This window comes from Eriocheir sinensis, chromosome 35 (genome assembly GCF_024679095.1).
Source record: "Eriocheir sinensis breed Jianghai 21 chromosome 35, ASM2467909v1, whole genome shotgun sequence".
In the NCBI taxonomy this organism is placed as follows: Eukaryota; Metazoa; Arthropoda; class Malacostraca; order Decapoda; family Varunidae; genus Eriocheir; species Eriocheir sinensis.
The window spans coordinates 16825559-16839654 of NC_066543.1; positions in this window are offsets into that span (position 1 = coordinate 16825559).

A 14096-nucleotide genomic window follows, 5' to 3' on the forward strand; every position below is an offset into this window, starting at 1 on the left:
TCCAATATACATAAAAAAACGATAATATAAAAATGAAAAAAGTAAAAAGTAAAGAAACACACAAAACCCAGCGCCTCACATTTCACTAAAGCAATGATTTATATAAAGCTAAACAAAGGAGGCAGTGAGAAATGTTGCTGTTGTTGTTGTTTTTGGTGTTGGTGGTGACAGCAGAAATAAAAACACCAATTCATACCACGCTAAGGCATCGCAATCACGAAGTAAAGGAAGATAGAAGTGGTGGTGGTGGTGGTGGTGCTTGATGCGGTGAGTGATGTACATACGATAAACAAACAGCAAAAGAAAAAAAAAATCACACATCAACACAATCACAATAAGCTAAACGAAGACGGTGATGATGGTTATGGTGGTGGCGGTGATGCTTAATGCGGTGACGGATGAACAAACAACAAACAATAAAAAAAAACACCACCTAAATTTTCACACCCCCACCCCCACCAACCCCACCACTATAATGCACTAAACGAAAGTGGTAATGAAAGTTATGGTGTTGGTGGAGGCGGCGGCGGCGGATGTGGAGGCGGCGGCGGCGATGATGGAGGTGGAGACGGTGAAGACGGCGGCGGGTGTATGTACGCAGGCGAGACAAATACCCAGCGGTGGCCGGCACGTCGCGGGGTCGTCGGCTTGCGGCCACAGACAACCGCAGGCAGTGTACGGAGGGCCGGGTGAAGAATCTACGCGGGAAAAGTGTCAAAAGAAAATAATGTGGTAATGCATTTTTATTTATCCTCCGCCCGTCCGTTGCTGTGATACCGTGGGAGTGTAAAGGTGGAGATTTTAGCCGTTCAATTACATTATATTTGTTCTCTCTCTCTCTCTCTCTCTCTCTCTCTCTCTCTCTCTCTCTCCGCTGATGCATGAGACTAAGCGGCTTCATCTTTCTGCCGTGATTGTGATTAATACCAAAACTAGACTCCTTATTAAAGATGTCCGTCACCTCAAGTGTTAAAACTTACACAAAAATTATTTACTATTCTTCCTATATGTTGTTTTCCGGTGAAGGGAGCGGAACCTCTTCTCTGTTATGGCGGAGTTGTGGGTGCGCGAACAGGGTTAGAAAAGTGTCCGTTGCTTCTATAGTAACCAGCGGGAAACTGAACTGTATCTACTAAGTCATATATTCCTGTTTATACCTATTCCATAGCACTATATCAGAGGCACCTACAAATAACGGCGGATACTTTTTGATATCTTGGTATAAATATAACTCTTTGCAAACTGTGGAATATAAAAGGGAAAAATATTATTGACTTATTTTTTTTTTTTTTTAATTACGCAAAGCTTGTGAGAAGCGAACAGTTCGGCGAGGCAAGAAAAGAAAAGGATGATGGATGCTGTAACGAGACAGGAGACATCGCATTTGTCCTTGTTACCAACTCCTGCAAACCGCCTCAAGCGCCTCTGGTGTGATGGATACCTTAATGACACCCTGGAAATAAAATAAAATAAAAAACATCCTCACTACCTGCAAACAAAAATAAGTGGTTCTGAATCTTTTAATTTAGGGTTTCTGGCGTATTTTTAATCCGGCCCCGTGATAAGCCCAGACGCCCGTAGTGTGATGGATATCTTAAGGAGGCTCCATAAAGTGCTTGCTGCAGCCGCAAACTGCCGAGAACAGCGAACGGCCTTCATGATTAGCGTCGGGGGTGAATGATCGTCTAGAGGGGCGCGCCAACACACACACACACACACACACACACACACACACACACACACACACACACACACACACCAAGGGAACGATAGGCGGTGGTGACGCTAAATGTTCCTAAGAATCAATACTGCGGGAAAGACGGAGTGACGGTGACGGAGAGCGCGCCGCCACCACAGGCATGCAGGCCCCGCTTCCTTCCTCCCCGCCACAACCTCCTCCATCTTCCCCATCATCACTACTCACGGCTCCTCCATCACGCCTGCTCTCCTACTCCTCCCCTTCTCTGTCACAACCTCGGCCACCAGCGCTGTTTACACCTTTTTTCTTTGTCACTAACATCGCCGCCGTCGCTGCTCCTCCTCCCCCTTCGCCTTCTTCTCCTTCTCCTTCTCCTCCTCCTCCTCCCCATTCCTTCCTTGTTTTATCACCCCCTCCACCTTCATCACCAAAACCACCTCCACCTTCATCACCAAAACCACCTCCACCACTACCACCCTACTTCTTCGTCACTAACACGACCATAGATCTACTCCGCCTTGCTTGTCACTACTTTCCGTCCTTAATAACAAACATTCTTTCTTCCTTCATAAAGAAAAAAAACACGATCACTCATGCTTTTCCTTCTGTCATCATTTTCCTTTCTACTTTCCTTCCTTCATCACAAACACAATCACTCCTGCTTTTCATTCCCTGTCACCACCTTCATCACCGTTTTCATCAACATCACCTTCATCAATACACCTCTCTCTTCTCTCTGTTATCACCTTTGCAATCTTTTATTCATTCTTTTATTTTATTTTTTATCTCCAACATTACTATTTCTGCTTCCTCCTCCTCACTCACCACCATCAATACAAAAAAGAAAAAAATGCACCACACTCTCATCATATTAATTCAACGTCCCACTCCCGTCACTCCGCCTCTTCCGTGTTAACACAATCACCACCTCCATCACTCCCTAACTCCTTCCGTCATCACTATCACCACCATCATTTTCAATCCGTTATCTCCCCAGTCACTCTCTCCACCAAATCTGCATCACCTTCAACATCACCATGATCACCACCACCATCGTCATCACTTTCACCATCACCACCACTATCAATCCATCACCTCTTCCATCACTATCTCACCACGTCATCCGCTTCCACCACTCCTGCATCAATGCCACATCAGCATACCCATTCCTATCACCATCAACACCTCCTACCCCCACCCTCACATCCACCTCACTTCACACACACACACACACACACACACACACACACACACACACACACACACCTTCTCACTAAATACTGTCATCAACTTCAGCGATATCATGTCAAGGTAAGCGTAGTGATCCTGCCGCGGGTATCGTCACCGGTCCAAAATCACCAAGCCAGGAACTGAGCTCTTAGCGTTAACACTCACGACACGAGGGCGGAAAAGGGTGTTTCGGTGGGGAGGTTATACGTATTGAAATGTTATTAAAAGAGAGAGAGGGAAGGTAAAGAGGAGGAGGAGGAGGAGGAGGAGGAAACATCTAAAATATTTGAGGGAATAAAGGATGAATGTAAAAAAAAAAAGAAGGCAGGAGTAGGAAAGAAGTACAATGGAAGGAAGGAAGGAAGGAAGGAAGGAAAGAAAAAAGAAAGGAAGAAAAGCATAAAGGAATGGTGGAAGGAGAGAGGGAAGAAAAGGAGGCAAGTTAGGGTGGAGGGAAAGAACGAATGAACAACCGAAATAAGGAAAAGAAAGAGGATAGAAAATGAAAAAAAAAAATAATTAAATGAGAAAAAAATAAGAAAAAAATAGAGAACAAAATGTAAACAATGACAAAAAATAAGGACAAAATGAGCAGCAAGAGTGAAGTAACAGAAACGACGACGTCGTCAACGTAGTAGTAGCAGTAGTCTAAGTAGTAGAAGTTTTAGTATAAGAAGTAGAAGCATTAGTAGAAGTATTAGTAAAAATAGCAGTATTATCAAAATATCTCCCTCCGCCCGCAGCAGCTTCGTCGCCGCCGCCTCCTCCTCTTCCTCTCCGCGCCCGCTGTTTTAAGGGAATTATGAGGCCTCGCAAAAAGCTCCGAGCGGCCGGAATACTAATAGCGGGTCCTGCTCCTGGCGCCAGGGAGTGGCGGAATCAAATAATATAGAGAGGAGGCGGCGAGGAAGGCAGTCAGCCGCTCAGGCACTTAATCAGCCAATGAAACAGCTAGCTTGCCGACCTGTCATCACTCAGTAAATCAGTCAGTCAGTCAGTCAGTCAGTCATCCAGCCACTCAATCAACCAGTCAGCCAGCCAGCCACTCTGTCAGCCAGGTTGCTAACCAGTCATCAGTCAGTCAGTCCCTCAGTCATTCAGTTAGTCAGCAGTCTTACCTACCAGTCATCAGTCACTAAGTCAGTCTATCAGTCAGCATGGCAGTCAATCAGCCAGTTAACCAGTCATCCTGCCAGTCAACCAAGAAAGATATACCAACCAGTCTATCAGCCAGTCACTCAGTCACTCAGTCAGTCAGTAGGGCGGGCAGGCAGCCTCATTCACCCTTCTCTGTCTCCCTTTCATTTTAATTTTCTCGTCCCTCGCCTGCTCATATATACTCTCTCCCTCTCCCTCCTTCCTTCGTGCAATATTCCTGTATTTTCTGATGAATATCCTCACTAATTTACTTCCAGCCGGTCCCATTTACAAATTCCTGAACGCAGTAATTAAGATAGTCTCCCCTCTCCAAAGTTATACGCGCTTGGTCCTGTACAGAGGCAAGTAATTCTGCATTCTTAATTTGTAATGATAGAGGCTAAGCCAACAGTGTATTAGGTAGAGTGAACTATACAGAGCGTGCTTCAAGTTATCAAGTCCCCACTATATGATTGAGTCGGTCTTATTAGGTGATATTTTGGGGAGATGGAATGTCTCTTGAGTGACATAGGTGTGATCATTGGTGGACAGAGAATACCTGACAAAGGAGAGACTGCGGCAAAGACAGAAGAGACGTGCAGCTTAAACAGGAGAGACGAGAGATAGGAGGAGATAGGAGAGAACAGGTATAGGTGAAGGAAGGAGGAATAGAAAGAGATAAAAGAAAAAGAAAAAAAGAGAAAGAAAGATGAAAGAAGGGAAGGAAGAAAGGAAAGAAAGAAGGGAACTTTGGAAATAGAAAAATGTCTTGTATGTGAAAAGAAAGATGCAAGATGAGAGGGAGGAAAAAGAAAAAGAAAGGAAGCAAGGAAGGAAGGAAGGAAGGAAGGAAAGAAAAATAGAAGTAAGAAAGGAAAGAAGGAAGGAAGGGAAGATAGGAAATAGTAAAATAGCATGTATGTGAAGAGAGATGCCAGACGAATCAAAAAAGTAAATTAATGATGAATCAAGTTATCAGGAAACAATAAGCGAAAAAACAGTGGACGATCAGGAAAAGAAACGAGAGAGGAAGAGGAAGAACACCAGTAGACAGTAGACAGACGGACCCAATCAAGCTCATCCCTATACTGTCCAAACCCCATATGCAAGAGTTAACCAGCATCTTCATTCTTTCATCCCCCACACTGGTAAACTCTGGAACAGCTTTCCTTCGTCTGTATTTACTCTTGCCAATGACTTGACCTCTTTCAAGAAGTGTATCGAGACACCTCTCCACCCGAAATTGGCCTCTCTTTTGGCAACTCTTTACTTTAGTCTATGTAGCGGGCTTTTTTTCTACACTCTTTTTGTTGCCCTTGAGCTGTCTCCTTTGTTGTTAAAAAAAGGGGGGGTGGGGGGAAGGAGGAGGAAGGGGGGTGGGGGGGAGAAGAATAGGAAAAAGACCAGGAAGAAAAAGAAAGGAGATTAAGAAAAGATGAGGGAAAGGATGACGGCGGACATCAGTAGACAGGCAGACTCACTCAAAAGGAGGAGGAGGAGGAGGAGGAGGACAGGAGGGATCGGCGAAGCGTGTAGGGACGCCTCACTGGCCCCGGTAATCAGGCAAGAACACACACACACACAAACAGCGGAAGGACGCCGCGAGATGAACGCCGTCAACATCTAGGGCCAATAAATAATCGATGTGATAATACGATAAGGAAATGTCTCCGCCGTTCCATGTCAAGAGCGCTTCAACCCTAACCTCCCTCTACATCCCATTCTTTCCTTTCTTCTGTCGGTCTTGTAGCTGTCTATTTTTCTTCTTCCCATTTTACTTGTTTTGTCTGTTCACCATAACTTACCTCTCACATATACTCCTCTCTCCTCCCCTCCTTCTCTTCCCCTTCTTTTCTTTCTTCTGTCGGTCTTGTAGCTGTTTATTTTTTTTCTTCCCATTTTACTTGTTTTGTCTGTTCACCATAACTTACCTCCTCACATATACTCCTCTCTCCTCCCCTCCCCTCCTCTTCCTTTTTCTATTTCTTGTCTCCTTTCCTTTTATTTCTACTTGTCAAACTATCGCATCACTTTCATACTTTTACCTTCGTTTTCTTTTATTATATTTGCACGTAGGCAGAGGTATTTCCCCACCCTCTTACGTCCATGCTTCACTTCCTCTTCCTCCTCCTCCTTCTATTCCTCTTCAATTTCCTCCTATTCCCCTTATTAACTTCCACGAAAATTCAATAACCAATTCTTCCTTACATAAACGCCATTCCCTTTACTTTCCCTCCTTCCCTTCCCAATACACATATATGTCCACAAGTTGTTGTTGTCCTCCTCCACCTCCTCCTCCTCCCCCACTCAGCACCGCATGGCTTTTTTTTCCGCTACGCTTCTGTTAATTGCAAAATGAGGAAAGTCGTGAGTCTTGTTATCTCAGTGTGTGTGTGTATGTATGTATGTGTGTGTGTGTGTGTGTGTGTGTGTGTGTGTGTGTGTGTGTGTGTGTGTGTGTGTGTGTGTGTGTGTGTGTGTGTGTTATTTGTTCATATCTCTCTCGTGTAATAAAACAAGATAAAAAAATATATAGGGATAATAAAACCAGCAGTCGCTCACACAAACATCTCAAAATTACTCCTCACACACACACACACACAAAAAAAAAAAAAAAAAAAAAATACATTTACACACGCAAAAACACACAAATTTGCACACATATAAACGCGATGAAGACATATCACTGGAAACATTTTGGGGTTGGAAAACATAAAGAATATTAAAAAGAATTAACTATTGTAATAACTAAACGAGTCCCTTCCTGGTTGCTCGCCCTCGTAGAAAATATGTTCTCTTTTTTGGTAACGTTAAGGTGCGTGACGAAGCGGAGGAGGAAGAGGAGGAGGAGGGATCAGGACAGACAGGAAATAGAGTCGGAAGGTGATTGAGACCGTGAGAAAGTGTGTGTGTGTGTGAGAGAGAGAGAGAGAGAGAGAGAGAGAGAGAGAGAGAGAGAGAGAGAGAGAGAGAGAGAGAGAGAGAGAGAGAGAGAGAGAGAGAGAGAGAGAGAGAGAGAGAGAATGTGAAAAAAACAGCAGGTAAAAAAAATAAATACATACAGAGAAGGACGGCAATGAGACAAAGCATCACCCAAACACGACAGAAAAAAAAAGAAAAAAACACTAACAACAGCATCCCCATCCCTACAGGTGGACAGCAATCATCGTCATCATCATCATCAGTAGCAGCAGCGGTCAAAAGTACTCCATTCACTACATTATTCATGTTCATACAAATTAAGATATCTTGGCTTTTCCGAGCGCGCCAGGTTAAACACACACACACACACACACACACACACACACACACACACACACACACACACACACACACACACACACACACACTCCAAGCTCATCATCCTATTCATGCTTCTCATTCTGTTTATTCTCCTCCTGATCTTCCTTTTCTTCTTCTTTTTACTCTTCCTTTTCCTTTTCCTTTTCCGCATTAGCTTTCTTTCCGTTTCTTTCTCCTTCTTCCTCTTCCTCCGGCATCTCCTCGTCCTCCTCCTCTACTTCGCTCTCCCACACGTGTTCTTCGAGGCTTAATCTCCCCAAGAGCGCTGAGTGGGCAGGGAGGAATCAGGCGTTCCAGGCGTCTCAAGATCGGATCCGTTCAGCATCACCTTCGTCAGCAGAGTCTTCATCAAAAAGTCTCCTCGCCGCCTTCATAATTACATCGCCCAAGTGACGCTTCAAACGGTTTATCTCTGGTTTGATGTCTTATGTCCTCCTTCGTCCCCCCTTTCCCTCAACCATTTTCTTCCCCTTCCTTACTACACCAGTTGTTCAGCTTTCCTTTTCTCACTTTATCCCCATCGTAGTCCCCTTCCCTTGCTCTATGTATAAGTCCTCCTTTATTCTTTCCCCTCTCTAGCGCAACGCATCCCCTCCGTCCATCCACACCCACACACCTAGCTAAGTAAATGAATAAACAATAAACTACAAATAGAATAACAAGAGGAAATAAACAGAAAAATAGCGTGCAGCCATAACAATAATAATAATAATAACAATAATAATAATAATAATAATAATAATAATAATAATAATAATAATAATAATAATAATAATAATAATACCAGACAAGAGACAAAGTTACTGACACCCCATACAATCAATCCCATCACATTTATCAAACACCATTTAGTTCCACGCCATCACACCTCATGCCCTTCCATACAGCCGATGCAACTAAACCCAACCGATATCGTACCCAACGTCAGGTCACGCCCCACACAAACAACACCAACCACAACAACCTCCCACACCACCCCCTTCCCAGCCCAGCATTCCGCACCCATTCCCCGTCGTTGCCAGATAAACATGCCACCTATCACTCATCCGCGCAACCCGCCACTTTTCTCCCTCGCGCCATAATCTTCGCGTCCCCTTGCTCGCTCCTCTCATTGTGTCCTCGGCGGTCCTCCAAATTATCTTAGGCACAGAAGACGAATTACGTGAGGCTATTCGTGTACCTGAAGACGGCAATATTCACAATGACTCAATTACCTGCGAGGGGAAGGTAAGGTAGGTAGTCGTCAGTCCAGGAGCGTCGCTACGAGGGAGGAAGGAAGGAGGGGATGAAGGAGGGAGGGATAGGACAAGGTGGGCATGGGCAAGGAAAGGAGAGGAAGGAAGGGGAGGGAAGGGTTGGGAAGGGAGGAGGTGCGGAGAGGGGTGGGAGGGAAGGAAAGGGATGGGAAAGGTTTGTTTGATTTACAAGGGGTGTAGGGAGGTGGCAGGGTGGAATGGTGGAGTGGGGAGGAGGATAGAGATTAGGACTGGAAGAACTGAATGTGGATAAAGGGTACGAAGAAATTGAAGGTGGAGTGGGAGAGAGTTTAGGGAAAAGGATAGGGTGAGGAAGAGGAGGAAGAGACAAGGAGTGAGGGTTAAAAGGGCGGTGGAGATAAACAGCTTAGGATTGAAAGAAAAGTGAAAGGAATCACCTGAGAGGGAAAAAAGAGGGTGCGTATACAGTGAGGAAAAGAAGAGTGAAAGTGGAAGCGGTGCTGAGGATATTAACGTGGAAGCAGTGTGTGGATATCAGATGTGGAGAACCTGAAGAGAAAAGGGAACAGAAAAAAGACGAGGGAAAAAGGGTGAGGAAGAGAGGGCGACTCAAATCCTTTGTCAGCAGGTAAACCATCTCAAGCGGGAGAATGTTTTAGGCGGTGCTTATGAAGGGCTTTTGAGACGATTTTATTAGATACTTTAGAATTTTTTTTCCACCGCTACACTCAAGAAATTCGTCACATTTAGCTAATAGCATCAACATCATATGAAAATCAATTTCGTTGAAAATACAGCAAGACAATTACGTAACATACATATGTTGTTTTGAAATTCCCACGTTAATCAAATTTCGTTTTGAAGAGCTGCTTGATGAAAAATAATTGTATATTTACCACTCGGTAATTCCGGTCGATGGACGCACGGCGCGCTGACAAACAATGAGCGGTGCGGAGGAGGAGGAGGAGGAGGAGGAGGAGGAGGGCGATGCAGTCCAGAGCAGGTATATATAAGGCAGATGCGGCCCAGTCATACCTTTACTGTTAATTGGCAGCCCACCACCACTACCACATAATAGCACAACGAAGCACTCCGCGCCCGGCCGACAGCTGCCCCACAACACCCAGCATGGCGTCGTTAGTGTTTCCCGCGGCCTGGCAAACGGTGGCATTAATGCAGTCGCCGGGTCCCCGCACCTGCAGCGTCGCCACTCATCACCGGCACGGTGCTCATCAGTGGCGCGGTAATGAGCGTGAGCAGCGCGGCGTCGCCACGCGGCCATCCGTCACTGCCAGGTTGGACGTCACTTTTGTGGCGGCGGTGGTCACTAGGTACTTCACAGCCTCCCGGAAGACGTATTAGTAGGGCCGGGGCGTCAATAATTCGTCACTCACACACACTGACAGCTGCAGGACTAGACGACCTTATGCGCCGAAGATTTACATATAAATAATGTAAATATGTGAGGGTATTTGACATATATTGCATGTATATGTGCGTGTACTTGTTGGGGGAGCGGTTACGAATGTATGTGTGTGTGTGTGTGTGTGTTATCCATATGGTGCCCATGGACCTGTTAGGTCGACGTACTGCTTTCCCATGATTGCAACAAATTCCTTGGGCGGGTGCCAGCGAGGCTCTGGACACATACAAGCAGTGGAGGGGGGGGCAGGGGGGGGGGCGTCCCCCCCTTCTCACTTAGCCGGGGCCTTCCGCCACTCAGGGCCGCGCCATCACCGTCCCGGCTAAACACACACACACAACAAGCACAACAAAATATAACGACGGTATTATCCCATTCTCGGCGCGTAAATCAGAGTACAACATGATCCTGCGCGGGCAACGATCACCACACCGCCGGTAATAACAGCCTGCGAGGGAGTTGTGCAGCTGCTGCCGGAGGGAGAGCTCGTAAAAAATCATCTCCAGAGATAATGGGTGATATGAAAGGCAGCGCAGGTGTGAGGGGTATAATTCCAGGCCAGGGGGCGCAGACGCAGGAGGGCCTCGGCTTTAAATGGACAGGCGGCCCTCTGTCAGCCGCGGCGCCCCCGTCACGGGTCGTCTGGCGGGGGCGTAGTCGGTGTGCGGGCGGAGATTGCCTCCTCACTTGAAGGCGACAGGAAAATAAGGCGAGCGAGTCACTTGTCTGCTGTGAAGGACGTGATGGCCGTAGCGGCGGCGGCGGAGGAATACTCCCGGCGGAACCCTGAGAAAAAGGGGCACCGCGCCTCACGCCGCAATAACACGGGGCCTCGCTGTGAGGACGGCAGGAGAAGAGTGGGACGAGGAGCTCAGGTCCTGAGGAAGAACCATTCTTAGCGAGGACTCACGCGATAACCCGCCCAAAGAGCAGCGTGATGGCCGGGGACGGTCTGCCGTGGGTGGCGGCTGCACAGGTGTCACCATAAACAACAATTACCTGGGATTCCGATTCTGGCGGCTGCGAGGCTCCAGGGCGCGGCGGGGCGGGCGGGGGAGGCGCGCGGCCGCAAGTGACGGGGTGAGCCGCCGAGCATGGCTGATGGCGGCAAATGAAGGACTAGCGAGTGCATGAAGGCGTAATTGTGATGGAGTCTGACTGCCCGAGGGTAATGGACAAGGTAATGACTTCAGGAACTATGTATTATGCTGGGAGTCACGCGGTTATATAAATAAACAAGGAATAAATATAAAAAAACAAGCAACTGAAAAAAAGTTGCGATAAAGTTGACTGCAACGAGTAATTATCGGCTAGAAAATGGTCATGCCTTCAACGAGGAGAGGAAGCACAGCAGCCGAGGTTACGACTGTCATCAGAGGGAGGACAGCTGCTCCTGGTAACGAAGGCGACCGTGAAGATTGTCACTTCCTTCTTCGTTACGGAATAATCAAAGCTGCCAATTAGCAAGACCATGAGCACATACATCATCAGGATCCATCTGTTTCCAAGTCCATAAATAAAACACCGTGTCGAGTGGACGTGTATATCAGGAGAGCGGTAAAGGGAAGTAGTGAATTAAGGGGAGAATATTAACACAAATCCTTTTGGGAGAGAAAAGAACAGACAAGAGGATGACACGGGCGCAAGGACAGCGTCAGAAATGTGCCAGACTAGAAAAAAAGGTTGAAATAGAGCAGTGAGTGTTTATGTGGCACGTGACAAACGGCTAACGGGGAAGGTACTTATAAGGAAAACGTGACACCCCTTTCGAATACTATCACCTCCCCGTCACTCCGTCACATGGCGTCACGCGCACTTATAAAAACACGCCTATTATCAGGGTGACTCATTACTGGTCGAACCTTGATTATAATTTTTTTTTTCCGCACGCCTACCACTGTGCTTCACCTATACACCTCACGCTACACACACACACACACACATTACACTACACTAACACGGATTTACTTGCTGAAACGTGACAAAAATAGACTCGTATGAAATGAGGGAACTTTTAACAAACCTACACAATTTTTCGGACTCGCAGAAAAAAAAAAATTCTACAAAAATATCTAGGGACCTCGACAAACATATAACATTAGCATAAAAAAAGGTGAAAAGACGTGCGATATTACTCATTAACTTGCTTATTTCCTTACACCATTTCCTTTGTCATATTTCACAGAGAGGAGAGGAAAAGTCGAGGAGGAAGAGAAGGAAAATAACAACGGCGAGGAGGAAGGAGGAAGGAGGAGAAGGAGGAGGAGGAGGAAGAAGAGGAGGAGGAGGAGGAGGAGGAGGGTGTCAGACTATTTACACTAAGATTAAGACAAATGCAAGGTTTCGTCGCGTCAACTGACACCTCCCGCGGCGCCCTGATGTACGACTGCTTACCCCCGCTCACCGAGTGCTCATTCCCACTCTTGTTTGGCCTCCGTGAAATTATCGGAAATTGTTGTTATTTTCTCATGTAGACGACGGCGAGTGACAGGCGAGGATGATGATACAGATGACTATGTATTTACCGGACAATAAACCTGCTCCCCTCACACCTGCATCAAAGCTAATGTGTTCTCCGGGCAGGTGTGAGTGACTTTTAGTACGGTGTCGTTAGAGGAAGAATGAAGGTGAGGGTAGATAAGGAGGAGGATGAGGAGGAGGAGGAGGATGAGGAGGAGGAGGAGGAGGAGAATGAGGAGGAGGAGGAGGAGGAGGAACGTCTTATGCAGGTCGTCTAACTAGAAGGATCTGAAGCGATGTATTCCAACGGTGAGAAGGATAAGGAGGAGGAGGAGGAGGAGGATTAGGAACGTCTTATGCAGGTCGTTTAACTAGAATGATCTGAAGCGATGTATTCCAACGGTGAGAAGGATAAGGAGGAGGAGGAGGAGGAGGATTAGGAACGTCTAATGCAGGTCGTTTAACTAGAAGGATCTGAAGCGATGTATTCCAACGGTGAGAAGGATAAGGAGGAGGAGGAGGAGGAGGATTAGGAACGTCTAATGCAGGTCGTTTAACTAGAAGGATCTGAAGCGATGTATTCCAACGGTGAGCAGGATAAAGAACGATTTTTTAATATACCGAAAAAAGAAGAATGAGAAATAAATCGAATAAATAAACACCAGGAATGAAGGAAAAATAAAATAAAAACATGAAAACAATGGATGAAACTTGTAACCTACAGTTGAAATATTGGGCCAGGAAGGAAAAGGGACCGCGACCCCCCCCCACCCCCACCCCCAAAAAAAAGTGGGGGGAGGGGGGGTGAGCGACATGGAAAACGACAGATAAAAAGGGTGAGCAAAATGAGGTTAAAAAAAGTTCAAGAAAAAGAAAACGGCAAAAGCGAGGTAAAAGTAGAGCAGCTCATTGTAGAAAAGGTGAATAAGAACAACAACAACAACCGCAACAACAAAGGAAAGAGAAAGAGAAAGCAACGAAATATGCAATACATTAAGAAAGTGAAGATAATCAGAACATGGGAAAACAAAACGCAAAAAATGATCAAGGTGGCAGAGCAAAGGAAACAAAGCTTAGATCTCAAACCAAACTAATTGCTAATTCTTCGTCTAATTCTTCTTTTAATTCTTCTTCTAATCTTCGTCTAATTCTTCTTTTAATTCTTCTTCTAATCTTCGTCTAATTCTTCTTCTAATTCTTTTCTTTTCTTCGTCTAATTCTTCGTCTAATTCTTCTTCTATTGTTTTTCTTTTCTTCGTCTAATTCTTCTTCTATTGTTTTTCTTTTCTTCGTCTAATTCTTCGTCTAATTCTTCTTCTATTGTTTTTCTTTTCTTCGTCTAATTCTTCTTCTATTGTTTTTCTTTTCTTCGTCTAATTCTTCTTCTATTGTTTTTCTTTTCTTCGTCTAATTCTTCGTCTAATTCTTCTTCTATTGTTTTTCTTTTCTTCGTCTAATTCTTCTTCTATTGTTTTTCTTTTCTTCGTCTAATTCTTCGACTAATTCTTCTTCTATTGTTTTTCTTTTCTTCGTCTAATTCTTCTTCTATTGTTTTTCTTTTCTTCGTCTAATTCTTCGACTAATTCTTCTTCTATTGTTTTTCTTTTCTTCGTCTAATTCTTCTTCT